This window comes from Equus asinus, chromosome 10, assembly GCF_041296235.1.
Source record: "Equus asinus isolate D_3611 breed Donkey chromosome 10, EquAss-T2T_v2, whole genome shotgun sequence".
Taxonomy (NCBI): Eukaryota; Metazoa; Chordata; class Mammalia; order Perissodactyla; family Equidae; genus Equus; species Equus asinus.
The window spans coordinates 51,908,297-51,932,008 of NC_091799.1; the positions used below are offsets into that span (position 1 = coordinate 51,908,297).

The 23,712-nt window shown below is 50.0% G+C and overlaps 1 pseudogene; it reads left to right on the forward strand.

Annotated features, from left to right (window-relative positions):
* Positions 1–15,814: 15,814 nt before the first annotated feature.
* Positions 15,815–16,761, forward strand: LOC106844161 (olfactory receptor 10H1-like; annotated as a pseudogene).
* The last annotated feature ends 6,951 nt before the right edge of the window (positions 16,762–23,712 follow it).

A 23,712-nucleotide genomic window follows, 5' to 3' on the forward strand; every position in this document is an offset into this window, starting at 1 on the left:
CTGAGGGAAGTGAAATCAGGGTCTTGAAGTGATATCTGCACCCCATGTTCATTGCAGCATTGTTTACAATAACGGAGGCATGGAAGCAGCCTAAGTGTGCACTGACAGATGAACGGATAAAGGAAATGTTACAGAAAGAGAAAAATACATAATAAATATTATTCAGCCTTAAAAAGGAAGGAAATCCTACCATTTGCAACAGCATGGATGGACATGGAAGGCATTACGTTAAGTGATGTGAGCCAGACACAGAAGGACAGATACTACGATACCACTTACGTGAATATGTTAGTTGCGATAGTTTCTTACAGCAGCTAAGGAAACCCATACGCAGAACCAAAGAAGGAGATGTGGAGAAAATTGATCAAACACGTTTTCTCCAAACTCAAGTTGTATACATTAAATATTCACAGATTGTTGTATGTCAATCATACCTTAATAGAGTGGTTTCAAAACATGGCCCCCAAGCACAGTGCTGAGTGCCGTCTAGTGTTTGTAAGCACAAGAAGGTTGTGCTGAGCCTCATGGAGAAAAGACGTGAGTTAGACAAGCTTCGTTCAGGCGTGAGTTATGGTGCTGTTGTCATGAGTTCAATGTTAAAGAATCCACAGCACATATTGAATAAGTTATCTTTAAACAGAAATACATATAGCACAAAGTTGTGTACTAATCAGTTGATGAAAATGTTGTGACCAGAGGCTCCCAGGAACCTAAACCCTTTATTGTCCGTGGGAGCATTGGTTCAGAATTCCCCACTTCAGTGTTTCTGGCAACTTCATAAACCATAACTACCACAACTAATGGGTATCAACTGCATTTCCAAAGAAAAAGAGAAAAGAAAACATAATACATTCATTCTCCAAGCTTAGAGACCCATCTAGTTCGACTGCTGAGGCCAAATTGACAAAGGAGTCATTCAAAGTGTCAAGGTGGCTCTGGGTAGGGTACAAGAATGTGGGATGTGCCATGAAAATGTGCCTCCCAGGTCTACAGCTGTGAGGCATGTAAATGACTGCCCACCTGAAGTCACTGCTGTGCTCATGCCAAGGCCAACGCCGGAGCTTGGTGGGGCTCCCAGGACAGTAAATTTGGGGGTAGCACTTCCCATCAGTTTTACCAAAACTTTCCTAGAATTGAGCTGCGGTCTAAGACATTTTACCCAACCTTCTCTTCTCCACTGGGGTCAGAAACGCTCCATGGCTCTAGTTCTCTCGGCCTCATCCAGCTCCTCCTCATCCTCCCTCGCAGGAGTCTTCCCTAGTAAACCTCTCATGCTTCTCCTCCTGTCTTAGCACCTGCTTCTTGGAGACCTGAGCAAACACACTGTGAGTAGAGGGCGCCATCTGCAAATCCATCTCCAAAGCTCGGGCAGGTCTTGGTGGATGCTCTGAGTCATATGTGCTTCTCTGGACCCTGGAAGAAGCTGTCACTGATGTACCCAGGATCTCAAGAATGTGGTTCTTCAATGAGACAAACTCTACCCACCAAGTGCCCTCCCCAAAGGGTTGTGCCAACTTACCCTCCCCTGGCAGTTCATGAGCCTGCTCACTTCCTCACATCCTTGCCAATACAGAGTGCTGTCCATGTTGTGCATTTCTTCAAGGCCCAGAGTTATATTTGTTGTTCTTGTTAGAATTTCTCAAACCACAAGGGAGGTTGAGCATCTTTTTTTGTATTGAGCTCAAATCCACATAACATAAAATCAACCATTTAAAAATGAACAATTCAATAGTGTTTAATGTATTCACAATGTTGTGCAACCAACATCCGTCTGGTTCTAAAACATTTCATCACCCCTAGAGGAGACCCCTACACACATTAGCAGTCACTCCCCATTCTCTCCTTCCCCAGCCCCTGGCAGCCACTAATATACTTTCTGTGTCTAGGGATTTGCCTTTTCTGGGCGTTCCACACACATGTGATCATACAATGTGCTATCTTTTGTGTTGAGCTTCTTTCACTTACCATGATGTTTCGAGGTTCACCCATGTTGTAGCATGTGCCTCAGCCCCTGAGAAGATGCTAAAAAAGAGATGTAGTCATTAGATCTTCACTTCTGATACCTATAGCGTCACTTTAAAAAAATAAAAAGGAAAAGATGCTGAACATCATTAGTCACTAGGGAAACGCAACTCAAAACCACAAAGAGATATCACTTCACACTCATTAGAATGATTATAATTTGAAAAAACCTGAGAAAATAGCACTTGTTGGCAGGTATGTGGAGAAATTGGGACCATCATACATTGCTGGTGGATTGTAAAATGGTGCAGCTAGTATGGAAAACAGTTTCATGGTTCCCAAAAGTGAAACCTAGAATTACTGTTTGTCCCAGCAATTCCACTCCTGGATACAGACCCAAATGAGTGAAAACAGATCCTCACACAAACACTCGCACACGACTGTCTCAGCAGCACTGTTCACAGTCACCGAGAGGCGGGAATGATCCAACGTCCATCACCGGAGGCTCGGCTACACAAACTCTGGTGCATACGCACAACCAAATTATTCTGCCGTACAAGGAATGAGTATATTTGTGCTCAGGGCCATTTGTGTTCTTTAGTTTGGCCATGGAGCCAGACTACCTAGATTTGAATCCTAGATCTGCCACTTCGAGCTGCTTGATGACGGGCAGGTGAGGTCCTCAGTTTCCTTCCTCAGTGGCTTTCATGAGAATGACAGGAGTTCCATGCTTAGCATGGCTCCAACCACCTAACAAACACTTAATGCATTGTATCTGTTATCAGCAATACTGTAGGTAAAGCTTCTTCATGGGAGAAATTGGGTGCTTTGCTATCCCTCTGTCAACCAAGAGAGACAGGTCTGAAGAAATCCAGTGCCCTTGGGACAAAACCCTCTTCCACAGGGACGCTAGACTCAAAGACTCCGCTAGAGAAGATGAACTAATTGCATTCTCTCTAACAGGCTCTCTGGGGATCACGCCCCAGAGGCCAGAGACTGCTATAAACCTGCTGGTGCTGGTTCTGCAGCGTGCTCCCAGAGAAAGCATGGTCCTCCTCCACAGCCACAAGACAGGGTCAAGGCAGTGGTGTCCCCAAACCCCTGGAAAGAAGATGCCTGGTGGCTGGGAGGTCCAGTGATCTGATGGAGGCACAGTAGCCACTGGTCAGGCAAGTGAATCAGGAAGACAAGCCGCAGGGGAGTGGTCTCAGGAAAGATCTCCCCCCAGAACATCCTTCCAGAGGTTGGAGCTCTGTGCTCAGTTTCACCCACGGGGACGTAGGGTGTGTGATGTCAGAGCCTCGTGGGCGGGCAGCGTTGTTGTGAGCTGGTCAAGAGGGTGGATGCTGGAGCAGGAGCCTGGCTGGGTTCCAGCTCCATGCAGGACGTAGGTTGGAGCCCCAGCTGCCTGCCTCAGGGGGTTGTTGAGGGTTAAGTGGGATGATATGTGTCAAGTGGTTACTCAGATGTGGACTATATCGAATGAACGTCCCCGTCCTGCTCAAAGTCTGTCCACCTGTGCAGGTGCTGCGGGAGGAGGGAGACTCAGGGGAGGTTAGCCCAGATCGGTGATCCTCAACTGGGGCAATGCCCACCCCTCCCCAGGGCCCTCAAGGTGCTTTTCCTTGTTGCGGCTGAGGTGAGAGCCATGCCACTGGCATCTGGTGGGTCCAGGCCAGGGATGCTGCTCAACATCCCACAATAATACTCAGGGCAGTCCACACCACAAAACAGGACCCGGCCCCAAACGTCAGCAGTGCCCAGGCTGAGCACCCCTGGGCTCCTCCGGTGGGGGGGGTCAGGAAAGCAACCCCTGCAGATGGAAAGGTGCCATGGGTGAGGCTAAGCTGGGGCTGGAGGCTCCCAGGCAGGAGGAACAGCAGGTGCAAAGGCTCTAAGGCAGGAGACAAAATGAGGAAGACGGAAACTGATTCCCGGGCTGAGAGTGTCAGTGGCGAGCCGCGGAAGGGTGAAGCTGCATAGATCCCCATGTGCACTGTCACTGCATCGCTCTGGCTGCAGGATGCAGATGGACTGCAGGGGGCGAGTGGCCCTGGGGAGACCAGGGAAGGGCAGATCCTCCAGGTGGGAGACGATGGGGGCCTGGATTGGGGTGCTTGCTCTGGAGATGAATTTTCTACTTCTGTCCAAGAGGTGAGGATGAGGTTTTAAATCCACAAGTCAAGAGGCGATGGGATGTGAGAGGCGAGAGAGGAGCTGAGGGCCATGCCCGGTCTTTCACTGGTCGTGCTGGCTAGCGGTGTGCAGGTTGTGCACCCTGGAATTGTGCAGTGCATGACGCTTGGCCAAGCTCAGCAGCTCTGGTGGGGGAGACCCCAGTTTGGACCTCGTGAGGCTGGCATGCCAGGGGAACGAGGCATCTGGGAGTGATGTCCAGGGAGCAACAGACTGTCAAGTAGGAATTTAGAGACAGAAATTCAGAGTCCTTGACTGAAAAGTGTAAGGGAGTATGGCAGGTGACCGTCCTCTGCATCAAGACGCCTGCTTCCTGTATTGTAAGCATTTTCACGCCTCACATGCGCACTGAGCACACGTGGCACACCGTCTGTGGATGCAGGGTGAACAGCACTCCTGGGTTCTGGGCATGGGCTCCAGAGACACAAAGACCGTGCAGGACGCCTCCCAGAAAGGCAAGCACTCCTCTCGCAGCCTTCAGCAGAAGGGGAGGTGGCTGGAAGGCTTGGGGAGTCGCATTGTTCACCGTGTTCACTGTGGCCCCCTGGGGAGGTTTCGGCCTCTCCGCCCTTGGCACCAGGCGCGGCAGACGAGAGGTGGGTGGAGGCGAGAGGAGCTTGTTTCCTGGTAGGAGCTCTGAGGGGCCCACACACAATTTGCTTTGCCGCTGCCGTGCTGACTGACGGTGTCCCGGACAGAGGCTCACCCGCTGCCCAAGTGCTGCAGAGGAGTCCCGGTGCATGGCCACAGCAGCCCCGGATGGACCTGGAGCCTGAGCAAGACCAGCCTTCATCACCGTCGGCTGCTGAGTTTGGGCTGTACGTCAGTGCGGCATGAGCAGCCTGAACGGACCGATCCAATCACTGGGCTGCCCAGGGCCAGCCGGGCTCAGGGGAACGCAAGCCCCACCCGGACGGGGGCCAGCATTTGGAGGTAAAGTTAGGGGTCTTTAACCCTGATGTGAAGCAGCACACAGTGAGTGAAGTTAGCTCCCTTTGAAATAAGCTGCCCCGAGATACGACTAACCCGCACACATCTCGTCCCACAGCCCAGCGAGGACACTCACGTGAGAGGTGCCCACCCGGTGGTGCTTTGGAGCGGGGCCTTCAGTAAAGCGCCCTTCATAGAGCCCCACACTCACCGTCCCGTTAAATCCCCCCGGAGCCTGAGGCTGTGGGAGCGTCTGTCTCCTGCTCACACAGCTGAGGCGTGTCGGGGATGGCGTCTAGACACCGTCTGTCTGAACCAGAGCCCTTGCTCTCAAACGCTGAGAGACGCTCACTCTCAGAAAAGTACGTGAAGTTCAGCACTTTATATGTCAGCCCATCGCATCCCCACAACAGCTCTAAGGAGCAGGTGCTGTTATGATCCTCGTTTCACAGATGAGAAAACTGGGGCACAGAGAGGTTAAGTAACTGTGTAAAGTCACACAGCTGGTAAGAGGCGGAGCTGGGATTCAAAGCCAGGCTTCCTGGCTTCAGAGCTGATGCTCTTAATCGCTCTTTATATTTACTTTGAAAACAAATTCTAGAAATATTTAGTGCGTTTATATTGTTCTTCTTTCTTTTTCCCATCCTCATTGGGGTATAGTTGACAGATAAAAGTTGCATATAATTAAGGTGTACAACGCAATGTGTTGACACGTGTACATGTGCAACAATTGCCACAATCAAGCTAAGTAACACGTCACTCTTTAGTTTGGCAGCATCCCTGAGAGCTCCCGCTAATAAGAAGTTGTCCACATTACATGTCAGCTATGGATTTTTGCCCCTTTTCATGTCTTTGTCGCTTGATATTCATAACGACCTGAAGGGGTCAAAGCGATTGGTCCCATGCAGCAGATGGGGAAACTGAGGCTCAGAGGTTAAGCGAGATGCCTCTTGAAGGGCGGGTGGAAGGGCAGCCACGAGGGGCGGCTTTCCAGGGAGCCCACCCATGGTGACACCCCTGTTTCCAGCTTCACATTGCCTGGACGTGGACAGTCAGACTCGGGATTCGTCATCCTCGGAGGCTCTGAGCAGCCTCCGCAGCAGCAGGTGCTCTTTGATCCTTCCTTCATCCTGTGTCTGAGCAGCTGCCGGGGAATTGGCTCCCCTTCCTGGCCGTGGTCTCGGACGCTCGCCTCCACAGCCCCAGGCACCTCTTCCTCAGCGGCCTGTCCCTTCCCGACGTCTGCTTTACCTCCACCACCATCCCCAAGATGCTAGGGAACCACCTGTGCAGGTGCCATCTCCTCCTCGGCTGGCATGGTCCGGCCCAGATATTTTCTTCGTCGCCTTTGGGGCAGCTGACAGCATCCTTCTCTCGGTCATGGCTCATGACCGCTACCTGGCCATCTGCTGTCCTCTGCACTACATGGCACCACAAGTGTCCTTGGGGGTGCTCTGCTGGTGGCGGGACCCGGATGTCAGCCAACGTGCTCTCCACGGTCCACAATATCCTGATGAGCCCCTTGTCCTGTCGCACCAATAGGATCCCACGCTTCTTCTGTGAGCTCAATGCCTTGATCAAGCGCTCCTGTCCTGACACCCGAGTCAACGAGATGCTGGTCTTGGTCCCGGGAGCCCGGGGGTTCTGGCCCCTTTCGTGTGCATCACGGCCTCTTACACACCAGCTGCTGTAGCTGTGGAAGGCGCCCTCGGCCCGGGAGAGTGGAAGGCGTTCTCCACCGGTGGCTCTCACCTTTGTGTCGTCTCTCTCTTCTTCAGGACTATCATTGGGTTAACTTTAACCCGGCATCCACTCACGCCACCCAGAGGGACGTGGCAGCCACGGGGATGCACACCACGGTCGCCCCCCATGCCGAGCCCCTTCACCTGCAGCCCGCGGAACCGGGACCCGAAGGGCGCCCTGGGAGGCTTCTCAGCGGGGGTTTCGCTAAGCATCTCTGATGACTCCTTTTAGACCCAACTGCTTTTGAGATAAACGTGTTGTAAACAGTCTCCCTGTGGCTGAAGTAAATAAAGAGACGTGCCATAGCACACTGTTATATACTGTTTCTTGAAGAGCCTCAAGAATATAGATGATAAAATGTGAGAAAATACTTGGGAAGTGAAGGATGTTGACCATTTATTACCATTCGTCCATGTTAGACTTTATTAGTTTCACCTGCTAAATCTTTAAGCCAATTCTTCATCTCTAAGAACTTACTTCAGAGACTTCCAGATAGAAGGATCCATCTCCTTGTAATCTACGTTTGTGTGAGACCTGTCATCCATTGGTTTCAGCGCTAAGAACATCAAATTAAACTTCTCAGCAGTGAGAAGTGACAGAGTGAGAAGATGAGACTCCGCCCTATATTTCCCTGATTTATTTAATTTTAAATTTGTGTGATTTACCTTTAATAAGAGCTGTGTTTACCAACCAGCTTGCAAAATTCCTGATAATTTAACAACTGGCTCTCGTGAGGGGGTTCAAGCCTCGTCCAGCACATCACTGACCACCTCCCTCCAACCCGTCCTCCCCCAGGTTATCTCATCATGGCACTCCCAGGATGAAAACACCAGACGGACTCCCCAGACTTCAAGAGGAAGCCATAACTCCCTACTGACATCCAGGGCTTCTCAACTCACCCCAACAAACTCCTCAGCTCTTTTCCATCTCTACCCTCCCCTGCTCGTGCCCCTGTTCCAGCAGACTACATTCAGGCTGCCAGTCCCACACTGCCCTCTAAAGGCATCTTCAAGGCTGGGCTGCGTCCGCCTGTGACAGCCTCCTTTCCTCTCATTGCCTAAGTTCTACTCACGTGTTCAGACTCTCATCACCTTTCAGTATTTTGAACATGCCCTTCCATTCTCTCCTAGCCTGTAGGGTTCCTCTGAGAAATCTGCTGAAAACCTGATAGGGATCCCTTTGTATGTTGCTTTCTTCTGCCTTGCTGCTCCTAATATTTTTCCTTATCTTTAACTTTTGCCATTTTTACTATTATAGGCCTTGGAGAAGGTCTGTTAGCATTGATGAAGTTGGGGGGAAGAAAAAAGAATCTCATCACCCCTTTCTTGGGCATTTCCTGGTCCTGGACCCCACCCCGTCTGCCAGCTCAGTGCCTATCACACCGTATTATAACTGCAGCTTTAATATTTTTGTCTTGTGCACAGACCGTTTTCTCCACAGGGGAAGGTATCTAGCTCCACTCATCTTTACACCTGGGTGCCAAGCATGCAGTAGGTGCTCAATAAATGCTTGCATATTTCTGACTTAGTGTGAGCATGTCTTTAAACCCAGACTAGTTCTTTTACATGCTGCTGGAACAGGTAAGATGCAAATTGTTGAAGCCAAAGTTATTCCTTCCGTTCATATCATTCCTGATTTTTAAAAATCCCTCCCAGAGATTTTAAGGCCTTGATTTATGCACCTACTCTCATATCTTACTTTGCACATCCTTCCTGTTTGTCTAGATACTTCAAGACTCATTCCTTTGAGCTAAGATGTTAATATTCCCTGATGAATGTAAGTGCCAGCCCCTTATGGCAAAGATGACCATCCACACCTGGGTGTGAATTAGCATGGTGGAAAGTCATGGCCTTGAGGGACTAGGACCCCAGAAAAGAAGTCCTGGTGGGGAGAGAGAGAAGACTGGGAAGGGCAAGAATTCGATGCTGCTGGATGGAGGCAGCGTAGCTCTGCTCAGTCTCCCCGAGTTGTGGTCCAGGGGCCGGGGCTGGCTGGGCCACTGGGCTTTCATGAGGGGTGGGGTCACGTAGAGGACAAGAAGCTCCACAAAGGGCATCACCAACCAAGGGGATGAGCAGAAAAGGGACAGGCACTGCCTAGAACCATATTTTCTCACTTCTGTGTCTGGGGTGTGGGGCAAGGAGGTGCCAGACAGAACTAAGGCTGTAAGAGAAAGGCAACAGGACGGACTGCAGCATTTCCCTAAGCAGTTTTGCTGAGGTCCACCCTGAATGCAAACTCTGCTGTGGACAGAGGCATGTATTTAATGAGCACTTACTGTGTGTGGGCACCGTGCCACAGGCTGGGGACACGCGGAGAACAGGGCAGACCCAAACTCATGTGCAGGGGTCGACAAGTTGGCATTCGTGAATCAGAGGGATCAGTGACGGGGAAAATGCAGGGTGTTCTGGGATCTCAGAGGGAGTACCTGACCCAGACCAGAGAGCATGGAAGGCTTCCAGGGGGTGGTGACATCCCCCCTGAGGCCTGAAAAATGAGTGGAAATGAGCCAGGCAAGGGAGTCATGGGGAAGGACTGCGATGTGCTTCTCATCTTCCTCCTGTTCCTGGTTTCACCCCCTAGAAGTCTCCCTGAGTCACTCATCTCTATTCTTCTCATGACAATGGAGACCCTCTTTTGAGCACCTTTTGTGCACCACACACCACGCTGAGGGCTTTATAGGCAGAGCTGATTGAATGCCCTTACTAGGGGGTATGCTTTTACCCAAAGCAGCTGAAAACTTAGGTCCACACGAAAACCTGCACATGGATGTTTATAGCAGCTTTATTCATAAGGGCCAAACCTTGAAGCAACCAAGATGCCCTTCAGTGGGTGAATGCATAAATATCCTGTGACACACCCAGATAGTGGAATATTATTCGGTGCTAAAAAGAAGCGAGCTATCAAGCCATAAAAAAACATGGAGGAACCTCTAATGCACATTCCTGAGTGAAGCAGCTCATCTGAAAAAGCTACACACCGTACGGTCCCCACTATCCGACCTTCTGGAGAAGGTGAGCTGTGCGGACAGTAAAACATCAGTGGCTGTCAAGGGTCACGGGAGAGGGCTGAATGGGCAGGACACAGAGGATTGCTAGGGCAGTGAAAGTGCTCTGTGTGATGCCATAATGATGGCTGCATCTCATCAAATGATTGTCAACACCCAGAGAATTTACGACGAGAGTGAACCATAGTGTAACTGTGGACTTTGGATGACGATGACGTGTCAACGTAGCTTCGCCCATTGTAACAAATGTCTCACTCTGGTGGGGATGCTGATAATGGGAGAGGCTGGGCATGTGGGCGCAGGGGGATAAGCAGGAAATCCCTGTACCTTCCTTTATATTTTGCTGTGAGCCTAAAACTGCTCTAAACAGAATGAAGTCTTAAAAAAATAATTTGAAACCCAACCAGAAATATTTGCACAATATTTTTTGGTAGATTAAAGTTTGAGAGCTTGGCAAGCTTTTTCTGTAAATGGCCAGATGGTACAAATTTTTTATTTTGCTGGTCACACTATCTCTGTCACAACTACTCAAGTTGCTGTTGTGACACAAAGACAGCCACAGACAAGATGTCAATAAGTGGGCATGGCTGTGTTCCAATAAAACTTTATTTGTTAACACAGGCCGCAGACCCACATACCCTAGTCTTTCACCTCTAAAGCTGTAGTATAAAAGCATAGGAAGAAAGCAAGGAGAATGTTTCTGACGGGAACAGTATTAAGGCACAAGAAACAGAAGGCAAAGGAAAAAACTGGTAGACAAAATTAGCATTAGAATCTCTAAAAACTGGCTGCACATCAACGAGAAGAAGATGATCCAATAGGAAAAGGAGGAAAGGCTTTGAAGAGGCAGGTGGAAGAGAGGAAACCCACACGGCTAATGAGCGGTGGAGACGTTCCACTCTGCCAGTGATTAGGGAAACCCAAATTAAAGCGACGTGGGGACCACCGGGCAGCCATGTCCACAAAGTTAAGTTTCTCGCTGTCGAGGGTTAGCAAGGGTGTGGGAAACAGAGGCTCCGACACAGGGGCTGGGATGCGAGTGAGCACAGCCGCTGGGAGTCTAACGGCAATTCTTCTCAAATTCAAGAATCATACATCAGGCGACCTGATCTTCTCACTGCTGATTTGCGCTTGAATCCAGTAATGCCGTGGCAGGAAAGGACACACAAGGACATGTGCTACAGTATTCCCAATGAGGTGACAAATGGGAAGCCACCGAGGTGTCTCGGTCAAATGTACACTGCAGACACTGATAAAATTGAATATTGAACTGAGGTGGTTCCATAGCAGTGGTTCTGACCCAGGGGTGATTTTGCCTGCAAGGGGACATTTGGAGACATCTGGAGACATCTGGAGATGTTTTGTCAGGGCTGGGGTGCGGAGGCTGCTGGCATCTCGTAGGTAGAGGCCAGAGATGCTGTTCAACAGCCTGCAACGTACAGGACAGCCCCCACCACAAATGACCCAGCCCAAAATGTCAACAATGTCCAGGTTGAGAAGCCCTGGTCTCTATAAACTAACATGGATTTCATGCACCGTGGTGAGTAAAAAAGCCAGGCTACAGAAAGGCACCTACAGGATGGTCAGAACTGTGTTAAAACTCGCAGTGTGGAGAACGGTTTGGTGGTTTGTGAGAGTTAAACATAGGGCCCCAGATCCCAAATTTGCAGAGCTTTAGACTCTGCTGGAGCCCCTGAGAAGCTCAGGTAATTGACTCAGCCCCGGCAGGCAGGGAGGGAGGGAAAATGAGCACACACTCTTCCAGAGGTGGCCCTCTCCCTCGCAGGGTCCCCAGGGGCCCAAGCATCACTGTAGCACAGGCAGAGGCAATAGGGTCACAGTGAGAGGAGGCAGGGGGCAGGGCACAGAGGCAGCATAAGTAATGGCACTCAGCCTCAGGCAAACCCCCACCCAGCTGGCACCGAGGGAGGGTGCAGAGAGGGGAGCCAAACCGCTTCATCAGAGACAGCGGGATGGGGGCAACCAGCTAAGGCCAGATGAGGTCTGAGAGACAAGAGAGGCCTCGTCCGTGGTCTCAGCCAGGGGCAGTGCGGCCCCGGAGGACGTTTGACAGTGTGTGAGGATACTTCTCATTGTTATGATGGGCGATGCTGCTGGCATCTATGGGTGCCAGGGACGCTGCTCAATGTCCTACAATGCAGAGGACCACCCCCACCACAGAGTGTGATTTGTGCCCCTAGTGTCCCTGATGCTGATGGAGGGAAACCCAGCCCCAGGGGCCGATGTGGGCAGGACCTGTCCATGGATGGGGTTGTCACCCAAGACCCTGGGTGGGGAGCCGGCCCCACCGTGGTTTCTCCAAGGGCCAGATAGCGAGATTGCACTGTCTCTCTCCGGGGCTGGTCCCTTTACTCACAGACGAACCTGCTAGGTGATCGTGATGGATCAATGCCAGGAGATAGTAGTCCCCCTCTCTGCCGTCCTGCTCCCATGCCCATGATGGGTCTATGTCTGTCTGTTTACTTCAAAATAATGGAGTTGAGAGTTGTTAGAGCAGTTTTGGGTTTACAGAAAATTGAGCATATAGTGCAGAGAATTCCCAGATATGCTCTCTTTCTCTCTGCCCGCAGTTTCCCCTGTTATTAGTGTCCTGTGTTAGTGTGGTCCCTGTGTTACAGTTGCTGACCCAGAATTGACACATTATTATTAAGCAAAGCCCACAGTTTACATCAGGATTCACTCTTGGTGTTGTGCTTCCTATGAGTTTTGACAAACGCACAATATCACGGATTACAGTATCACACGGAATAGTTTCTCCGCCTTAAAAAGTCCCCTGAGCTCCAGCTGTTCATCCCTCCTAATCCTGAGCCCCTGACAACCAGGGACACATCTGTTTCCAGTCTCCCTGGTTTGCCCCTTCCAGACTGAACGGACGCCCCTCTTAGCTGCGTCCTGCGTACCCACCATTCCAGAGGGTGGTACGTGCGGCCCTGGGCCACCTCCCCAGGACGTGGGGGTCTCTCACCTTCTCATAGTTCTCCTCCCATTCTTCTTGGTGCCTGTGGATTTCTCCACTCTTGTTTGTGTGAGGAGGCAGCGTGTAAGTGGAAGAGCATGATGAAGCTGGCATCTCCATGGTCTGGGAGTGACCTCTCACATTCGTTAACAACCACCAGCAATGGTGAGTGTAACAGGGAGGCTAGGAAAAGACAGGCCTTGGGGCATATCAGAGTTAGGTTCAGATCCTGGCTCTCCCACTCCAGACCCGTGGTCTCTTGGGCAAGTGATGTGTCTTCTGTGGGATTCAGAAGCCACATCTGCAAATTGGGGGTCATGGCAGATGCCTCATAGTGATGGGTAGGAAATGCTTGAGCACAGGCCTGGTCCACAGCTCACATCCAATCAAGGGTAGCTATTCCCATCAAGACTCAAAACCCACTGCCAGGGACAGATGAGTCTCCATGTGACAGGTTATGATGAGGGTCACAACAAGGTTAGGAGGAAGGAGTTTAAACTCACTCGGGAATCCTTCTTTTGGAAGCACCCAGGAATGAGTGTCCAGATGTGCTCTCAGAAGAGAGTTTCCAGGAGGGCTGCTCAGACGAGGTGACCTTTCAGCTGAGTCTCAAAGATAACCAGGCATTGCCAGGTGGAGAAAGAGGGGAAACAGGATCTGTGCAGAGGGAGCTTCCCCAGGAAATGCAACTGCATTCTCTAGATCATTGGTTCTCTAGGGGCAGGTGATAGTCCCCCATGGGGAGAGTGGCAATGTCTGGAGACATTCTTGGCTGTTACGACTGAGCAGGGGCTATTGGTGTGCAGCTGGTGGAGGCCAAGGATGCTGCTCAACATCCTGCAGTGCACAGGACAGCTCCCCACAGCAAAGAATGATCCCGACCCAGATGTCACGAGTCCCACGGTTGGGAAGACTTGCACTAGACATTGGAGAGAAAGGGAAGGCTTGTGAGCACAACCCCACGACCCGCTTTTCAGCCATTCAGCCTCTTCTTGGAGCCTCTGGTTTCCAAGTCCTTGGCTTTGACTCACCCGCTAAGATCCCTGAGTAGCAGGACTGAGTGGGGCTGTGGGGGCCACTGTTCCGGGGACCTACGGGCAGGTGCTGACTCAGACGTGGAGGAAAGATGCAAGTGACTCCAGGGGAGGGAGGCCAGGAAACTCTGAACACCAGTGACATTTGGGGAGGGCAGCCTCCAGGCACCAGTGTGCCTGGTCCCCCTTCGTGTCTCGTTATCAACTGTCAGGGCTCGATCAACAACCTGAGCCCACTGAAGAGGGAATTTGTGACTTTTTTCTTATTTTTGAAATTATGGTAAAATATACCTAACATAAAACGTACTTACATTAGCCACGTTGTAACACACATTTCAGGGGCATTAATTTTATTCACGACATTGTGCAACCACCACCTCTACTTAGTTCCAGAACTTTCTCAGCACCCTTAAAGGAGACACAATGCCCCGTAGCGGTGACTCCCCATTCTCTCCATCCCCCAGCCCCTGGCAACCTCTGACATGCTTTAAACAGCTACATGAGTGTTCACAGCAGCATTGTTCACAACAGCAAACAGCCGGAAACAGTGCAAACGTGCATCAGCTGAAGCAGGGGTGGACACGGTGATGCATCCGAGCAGGGGGATATTGTTCAACCAGGAAAAGGGATGAAGTATGATATGTGGTGGAGCATGTGTGAGCTCAGAAAACATCACGTTGAGTGAAAGAAGCCACACACATTAGGACAATATTGTGTGATTCCACTTAGAGGAAACGTCCAGAACAGGCAAATCCATAGAGACAGAAGGAGACTGGTGGTTTACTGCCTTTTAAACTTTATACTACCTAATAAACACAGTTCATTTAGTAATAGCTATGTGATGGGGCCAGCCCACTGGCAGAGTGATTAAGTTCACCCCTCTGCTTTGGCAGCCCAGAGTTCATGGGTCTGGACCCTGAATGTGGACCCACACACTGCTCATCAGGCCACACTGTGGCAGCACCCCACAGTAGAAATGGAGGAGGATTGGCACGGATGTTAGCTCACGGACGATCTTCCTCACCAAAAAGAATAAATAAATAAAGTAAAATAGCTGTTATTCATAAAGACGCATCAGAATCTCATCAAATTGAAGGGAAGTACCGAGCACAAACCACGTGCATTTGCTCACTTAGTGCACTGATTTAACTATCCTAGGCAGCACCTACAGGGGGCCAGGTCACATTCCAAGAACAACTCGTTTACTTCTCACAACCTCTCCTGGGTAGGTCAGGGGAAATGGAGGTACCGAGAGGGGAAGAAACTCAGTCAAGTTTACGCAGGAGGCAGAGCAGGGATTTGAACTCAGTTGGGGTGACCCCCACGTTCCTCTGTCTGGCGGCTGTGTGGCATCGCATCAGAACACAGAGTTGTGCCTCATGGGGGCTCGGAAACAACCAGAATGTTATTTCTAGTCTCCTGCCTCTGATGCCCTGCACGGATGACTCCAGAGGAAGAATCTGGTTGATTCAGATTAAGTTAGAGACGCGCCCTGATCCAAGGTGTCGTATGCGTGGGGCAGGGATATTTCACAGTGTCTGCAGCTGTGGGACAAAGAGGACTTCTCAGAAGGGAGGAGGAGGGCAGAGCAGCCATGGCTGGAAGCTCCAGGAAAGGAACATTTTCATTTTTAGAGGCATCCTTGAGAGATAGTGCAAGGTATAGTCTTAGGAGACAGCCCAGCCACGGGTTCAAGTCTTGGCTCTGCCATTGTGACAGCTCCACCTTGAGTAAGCTGCGTACGCTCTCTGCAGCCTAATATTCCTAATGAGTATGCTCAGGATACTGAGAATGCGGGTGATAAAGACAGCACCTTCCTCACTGGGATGATAGAGGAGTAAATCATACGAGGCACTGAATGGGAATCAATCAATGTTGGCAGTCACCTATCAGGAGCACCTGATGACCATTCTCCATCCAGTAGCTGACCTCTCCCTGTCACACCTCACCCCAGGCACAGCCTCCATGCAGGGAGACAACCTCTCAGCAGTGAGCGAGTTCATCCTTATCAGCTTCTCCACTTTCCCCCACCTCCAGCTGGTGTTCTTCCTGCTGTTCCTCCTGATGCACCTGTTCACGCTGCTGGGGAACCTGCTCATCATGGCCACCATCTGGAGGGAGCGCAGCCTCCACACGCCCGTGCACCTCTTCCTGTGCACTCTCTCCATCTCCGAGATCCTCTACACCTTCACCATCATCCCACGAATGCTGGCTGACCTGCTCTCCACCGTCCACTCCATCACCTTCACAGCCTGTGCCAGCCAGATGTTCTTCTCCTTCACTTTCGGGTTCACCCACTCCTTCCTGCTCACCGTCATGGGCTATGACCGCTACGTGGCCATCTGCCACCCTCTGCGCTATAGTGTGCTCATGAGTCCTGGTAGCGGTGCCTGCCTAGTGGCCTGGTCCTGGGCTGGTGGCTCAGTCATGGGGATGGTGGTGACAATGGCCATTTTCCACCTCATCTTCTGTGGACCCAATGAGGTCCACCATTTTGCTTGCCACGTGCCACCACTGTTGAAGTTGGCCTGTGGAGCTGATGTACCACGGGTGGCAAGGGTGTGGGCCTGCTCTGCATCACTGTCCTGCTGGGCTGCTGTCTCCTCATCCTCCTCTCCTATGCCTTCATCATGTCCACCATCTTGAGGATCCCCTCAGCTGAGGGCCGGCACAAGGCCTTCTCCACATGTGCGTCCCACCTCACTGTGGTGGTCGTGCACTATAGCTTTGCCTCTGTCGTCTACCTCAGGTCCAAGAGTCCCCAGTCTCTGGAAGGAGACACCCTGAAGGTCGTCACCTACACGGTCCTCACGCCCTTCCTCAGCCCCATCATCTTCAGCCTCAGGAGCAAGGAGCTGAAGATCGCCATGAGGAAGACCTTCCTCAGTATGCTCTACCCAGAGAAAATGTGATCATCTCGGAGGAATTCCTTGGAAATAGCTAAACTGGATTACCAGATGCTACCATGAGAAGTGGCACCCTGTATACACGTAGGAACCTATTTATCTGATGCCTTAAGGTTTAAAAGGAGCCTCGTCGGCTGTATCCAAATGTACCAACATTGGTTAAACAACGTCAGGAGCACATTGGTGGTGAAGAAATGTGTGAGATTGTAACACACAGAAAATTAGATTCCATAATTCCTGCCCACTGCGGGACACTTTGTCAGGTAGCATTGCACCTGGAACCTGTTCTTCTGCCAGAAACCAGGGTGGTCTGCTTACTTCCACCACCATAAATCCAGATTACAAAGAGAATTGGAAGACGCCAGACCCAACCCTCTACCAAGCAGCAACAGGTAAATACAACATGGATAGTATAAAGCTACAGAAGACCAAGGCAGGTTATAGCAGAGCAGAGGAAAACACTCTAATTTTCAGCATTGCACAGCTCTGTGCAGTAACAGTTAGAAACTGTATCGAGCAGACTCACAGAAAAAGTTGAGGAAATCCCTACATTTCAAGTGTGAATTTTGAGCTGTTGTGGAGAGAAAGAGAAGTCTCTACAGTTCAAGGAAAAAGTGCCACCACGAGAAGTTGCCGGCTGTGTTACAGAGTTACGGGGCACACTGGATGGGCAGGAACGCTGTGTTGAGGCCCAACAGTGAGAGCAGAGCCCAGGATGAAGGTGTGTGCCATGGTCACACAGCCTCAATGCACTTCCCTTTCTCCACAAGGGGGGACTTGAGGTTGAGTGCACTGAATAGTGTTTATAATTCATTGAAAGTGTGTGTATTTAGGAGAAAGACAGCTACCACATGACGTCACATATGTCTAAACAACCCGCCTCATAAAAGTAAAGTAGAATGGTGTCACCAGGCATGGGGGGTGGGAGAACCGGGGAAATGCTGTTTAAAGGGACAGATTTGAAACCAGCAGACAAACAAGCCCAGGACATCGAACGCACAGCACAGTGATTGCAGACAGCAATACTGTATCATAAATCTCAAAGTTGTTAAGAGACTAGATCCTAGTTGTGCCCACCACGAAAAAGAAAAGACAATTAGGAGATGTGGTAGAGGCACTAGCCAGTGCAACAGTGGTCATCACATTGCAGCATATAAATGAATTCAATCAGCACATTGTAGACTTTGAACTCACACAGCGTTATATGTCCCATATTTCAATTAAAAAGAGGTTTTCCTGACAAATTTGTTTCTGAATATGAATATATGCACTTATCTTAGAAGAGGAATTTGTAATAACACTTAATGGACACCAGTTTATGGTGATACTGTTGTGCTCAACAACAGATGTAATTAACATGCACAAGCAATAAATAAATGTCAAAGTTAACAAAATAGAAAATACGTGTGTTCCTGTTGAAGTTGAATAGTAAACTACACATTGGTTGTCCTAAAGTTGATTCAGTCTTTCTCTACAACTTGAGCAGTAAAAACATAGCATGTCAACATGAAGTGGGAGGACGTGGGAAACAATTTTAGTCAATACTGGGAACCCAGAGCACCGTCCTTGCAGAATACATGGTGTACTGCATTTTTGTTACATCGTCGTCTCACTACAGCCTCACATCATCTCATCACATCATCTCATTACAGCCTCACAACAGGGCGTAAGGGCAGATAAAGTCATGTCCACCCCATTTGACAGAGGGGAAGCTGGGGAAACGGTTGCACGACTCATCCAAGATCAGGCAGCTTAGCAGAGCCAGGCTTCCAATGAAGGTGTTTACTGAACCCAAGTCCTCCCCACCCACTGTTTCACACGTGGTCTTCCTTTAGTGGGTTTTGTGGATCTTCCATCCGGGGAGTCTAGCCCATCCTCAAATCAAACAACCTGGCAACCTCAGTCTTTCATACCACAGGTGGGCAATTGCAACCCTGCCATGCCCTGGAGCGTGCATCCTTGGGAGGCTTGTGGAGTATGTCTACAGATTGAGGAGTGCTGCATGATTTTAAATTCAGCTTTGGTCTTGCAGGAATTCCTGTGGAACGCTTTCACACTGATCCAAGATGCTCCTCTCTCTGGTGGCAAAGCCAATGGAGACAAGAATACAAGCTGGCCCTTTCATTTTCTTCATTAAAGGACAGTTTGGCCTTGGATCCTTCTGGGGTCCAAATGGAAAGAGAACCTGGAAAGTGGTGTGTACCCACAATGAGCTGGGCCCCCAATGTCTTATGCTAACTTCTTGTGGTCCCTCAGGCCATCAGCCTCCTGAGGTCAGGAAGTGTGTCCCTGTTGCTCACCATCCGACCCAGCATCAACATGGTACTTGGAAGATACAACCGATTAACAAATGTTTCTTGGCTGGACCAGTGTAATCCTCACACTGCAGCAAACCAGTGGGAAACGGGGTGCGGGGTGCTGTGTTTGAGGTCAGAGTGACCTGGGTTTAAATCCTGCTTCCCTTTTCTCACTTAATTAGATCAACACTTAGAGATATATTCCACATCTGTGTCAATAAAAGGATGTTCAGAGCAGGGACATTTTTGATTGGAAAGCATTTCATCTATGCGTTGATAAAGGCCTCTTAAGCAAATGTGGATTCATTTGCACAGTGGAACCCAAGGCATCCAGTAAAACCATTCAACCCTTGGACTTCATCAGCGTCCCTCTCTCCCTGGGGATCCCATGCTGTATGGTGGCCTCATGAACCTCTGCACACAGCTGATCCTCAAATTGTTATCTTTATGCCCATAAAGCTGGCTACTCAACATCTCTGCATAGGGATCTGGTAGGCATCTCAAATTTAATGAGCCCAGAACCAGCTTTTGGACATTCTCTTTGTTGTTATCGTGCTCTCTCTCCCCCTCCCTCCCTCCTTCTCCCTTTCTCTCTCTCTTTCCCCTTCCTCTCTCCCCTCTCTTCCTCCACCCCGCCCTCATAGCCTCCTTCTCTCTCTGCTCTCTTTCCTCCTCCTTCTCCCCCTCCTCCTCACCCTTCTCCTCCTCTTCCTCCCAGTGTCTCTCTCCCTCAGACACGCACACGCACACGCACACTCATTCCTCCCACAGTCTTTCCTATCTGAGAAAATAGCAACCCAATCTCAGTTCCTTGGAGGCACTTCTGCTCAAACAGCCGAGAGCCCTTCTCTAACCATAGCAAACAAAATAGAAACTCCCCTGGCCATGTCCCTTCTCTCTTGATCTGCTTTATTTGTCTCTCATGTGCTTCTCACCACCTCATGTAAATCTGCTGATCAGATATTGTCTGTCTCTGCCTTAGACTGTGGCTTTGAGGAAGTCAGGGACTCAGACCATTTTGTCCACTGCTGTGTGCCTCCGTGGCATATGGTAGGCTCTCAAATATTTATTAAAAAAATTAATTTGGAAGAATGAGGATAATTGAAAGTAATCATGAGGTACAATTTTTATTCATCCAATTGGATGGACAAAAAAATTTCAGTTTTGTTAACACTCTTGGAGCAACTGTGGGGAAACTGACTCTTTCCTACGTTACGGAGTGTCCTCAGGCAGGTCACTTGCCCTCTCTGAGCCTACCCTGTAAGAAAGCAAAAGAACCTCCCTTCTAAGACAGTCATGAGACTGAAGCAAGACAGTGCTTGAGAAGGGCATAGCCCAGTGCCTGGCATGTGCACATCCTCAGTAAACAGTAGTTAGGGTGATATTATAATTTCAAGTTTGGCTGGATGAGGGTGGGATCAGAGGGAGAAGCATGCATCAGAAATGACCAACTGGAGTCACTGATTTGATGTGCCTGTCTGTGTTATCAGTGAGGTCGAAGGTGCGGGGCCTCAGTGGAGATGGTGGTGGTTCAGCAGTGGGTGCCGTTGGGAGAGGTGCTACTCCAGTGAGCTTCCTGACCTGCCCCTCTTCTCCCAGAATTCCCCTCCCCAGGAACAGTCTCCTCTCTGGCTCCTAGCATCCATGAATGGTCTGTGTGACTCATCGCCATGGTGACAGCTGATAGGGAGGGAGCCAGGTGAGAACTTGCTCTCTCGGGAGACAGAGAGATGTTCTGACCTGCAGGTAGGGCTGTGCAGTGTTTAAGCGATGAAGCAGCGTGCTTGGTTAAATCACATCCCGTCTCCTAGCCTCAGTTTCCCATTATTAAAATGGGTTTAATAATAATGTGGCCGCTTGTAGGATGGTTCTGGTAGTTAAATAACATCATCTGTGTAGGGAAATTGACAGTGACTGGCACACAGTAAGCATTCATTAAACACCAGCTTTTTAAGGTCAACTTAACAAGTACTTGTGCTGTCTGAGCCTCAAACCCTGTGGTAGTTTTGGGAGTGCAGAGAGGGCCCACTGCTGTTCCCGGCCTTGGAAGCATTTCCATGGTGCTTGCTGGGCTGACACACAGAGAAACACCAGGGCTCTCACCAAGACATGGGCCAAGTGCTAAGGGCCACCAAGAGCGGTGACTGCACAGCTCAGGTCACATCAGCCAGGTCTCCCTCCTCTGTACTCCAGGGGCCTCACCAGTGCCCCCCAGGGGACAACACGGAAGGTTCTGGAGACGGTTTTGGTTGTTGCAACTGAAGGACTGAAGGAGGGGGACGTGCTACAATGTCTGGTGGGTCAAGGCCAGGGATGCTGCTCAACCTCCCACAGTGCGCAGAGCGGACCCCACCACAGAGGACGGGTTGTCCCCAAATGTCAACAGTGCCGAGGATGGTAAACCCAGCAGCAGTGACCAACAAACATTTATTGAGCACCGACAGTGTGCCCTGCACGTCTTTAGACTTCACTGGGGACACAATATTGAACTGCTTAGACATGACCCTGATGTTTGCAGTTGAGAGGGAGGATGTGACTATTAAACAGATAATCACAGTAATTGCTGTATATGATAAATCGTGCTCAAAACCATGGGGAAAAGAAGTGATTTGCTACGAGGGCTTCTAACAGGGGTGGTGACCCAGCATGGGGAAATCAGGGAAGGCTTTCCTGAAGAGGTGCCTTCTGAAGTCGGATCCAAGCATGTGTGGGGGTAAGCCAGGGACAGGGTGTTCCAGGTAGTGGCAGAGGCACGTGCAAAGCTCCTGGGGTACAAGTGTGCTTGGTTTATTGCAGGAACAGGAGCTAGTGGTGCTGCAAAGGTGGGAAGGGCAGGAGAATAAAGTTGGCAATGAAGCACAGACCCAACCACATGAGGTTTGTGCTGCATCCTAATGGTGTAAGCAGAGGGTGATTCTTCAGATACCGTTTAGAAAGATCCCTCTGGCTGCTGGACAGAAAGCCTGGGGGCCTGGGCTGGAGGAGGAGGAAAACGTCCTCGAGACAGGACTGGACTTTCATCCCCAGCAAGGGCGTCGGGGTCCTCATTTTGGAAGAGCAGAGCAAGAGGAGTGAAGGCAGCAAAGTGCATCTCTCAAGGTGGCTTCTGCCTCCAGCAGCTAGCATGGAAACGCTTGGCTCCAATTAGTGCAGGAGGGGCTCCCCTGATGTCTGGAGATCTTCCCATCGACAGCACTTCTCTGTGCTCCAGGCCCTTTAACCACCTCTCTGGGCTCTGTCCCCACCTTGGAGATACCCAAGAATGTGGCTCCTAGGGGACCATTAGCAACGAATGGCAGACAGCTAGGAATGCAGGGGATGGGGGAGATTCAGAAAGTGGAAGCTGAATAATGGAGGGCAGGGCAGGGCCCCTTGGGGTGGGGTCTCCACCCCTGTGGTGTGCAGGGCATCAGCCCTGGACCCTGGTTGCATTCACTCTGACCTTTGGGCGCTTGTCCCTATTTTCCACAACCAGAGAGCTAACGATGGCTTCTAGTTTTTGGTCTTTTGCAGGGAAAAGAAATGCAAGGTTATTTGGGGGTTTCAGTGTGGGGAGAGTCTGGCATGATCAGGACTAGGGTCAGGTAAATGAGGCCCCCGCCATACAACCAAATTAAAGGGGCCACCACAAAATTCAGTGATCAAGACAAATTATGTTTAATGTAATATTTTTAAAAATCCAAATTAATGCAAGAAATTCCCAATGAACAACATATCAACATTTTAAAGAAAGATGGGATGCAACGCTGACTCTAATAAAAATGTTAGATAATAACAAGTGCTGTCGAGGATGTGGGGAAATCAGCCCGTCCTTCAACACTAGTGGGAATGTACAATGATGCAGCCACTGTGGAAAACATCTGTCATTTCCTCAAATGGTTACGCACAGTTACCACACCAGCCGTCAGTTCCGCTCCTTGGTATACAGCCCCGAATGAAAACGTGTCCACGCAAAAACCAGCACGCGAATATTTAGAGCAGCATCACTCATGATAGCCAAACCATGGAAACAACCCGAGTATCTATCAACAGATGAATGGGTAGACAAAATGCGGTATATCCGTACAATGCAATATTATTCAGCCTTAAAAGGAAATGAAGCACTGATGCATGCTACAACATGGATGCATCACGTTCAAGGATACAACCTTGAAAACGTTACGCTGAGTGAAAGAAGACAGTCACGAAAGCATAAATATTGTATGATTCTATTGTGTGAAATGTCCAGAACAGGCAAATCGATAGAGACAGTAGATTAGCACGCACTTAGGGCTGGAGGGAGGCGGGGAAAGTGGGGTGATAGCTGAAGGGTACAGGGTTTCTCTGGAGGTGATGAAAATGCCCTGAACTGACTGTGATGATGATTACATGTATCTTTGAATGGACGAGTTACATGGTGTATGAATTGTATCTCCTTAAAGCTGTTTCTCAAATCCCATACCTAGCTGATGATAATGCTCAAAAAACTGGAGCTATTACCAGCATAACTATTATCAAGGAAGGAAGAAAGGAGAAGGGGCGGAGGGAGGGAGATGGAGGAGAAGAGAGAGAGAGAGAGGGTAAGTTACTCTGTCTCAGACACAGATGTCCAACTTCATCTTTGAGCTAAAGAGTGTGCAGACCAGCGGTCCCCAATCTTCTCTGCAGATCCTGTAGAGCA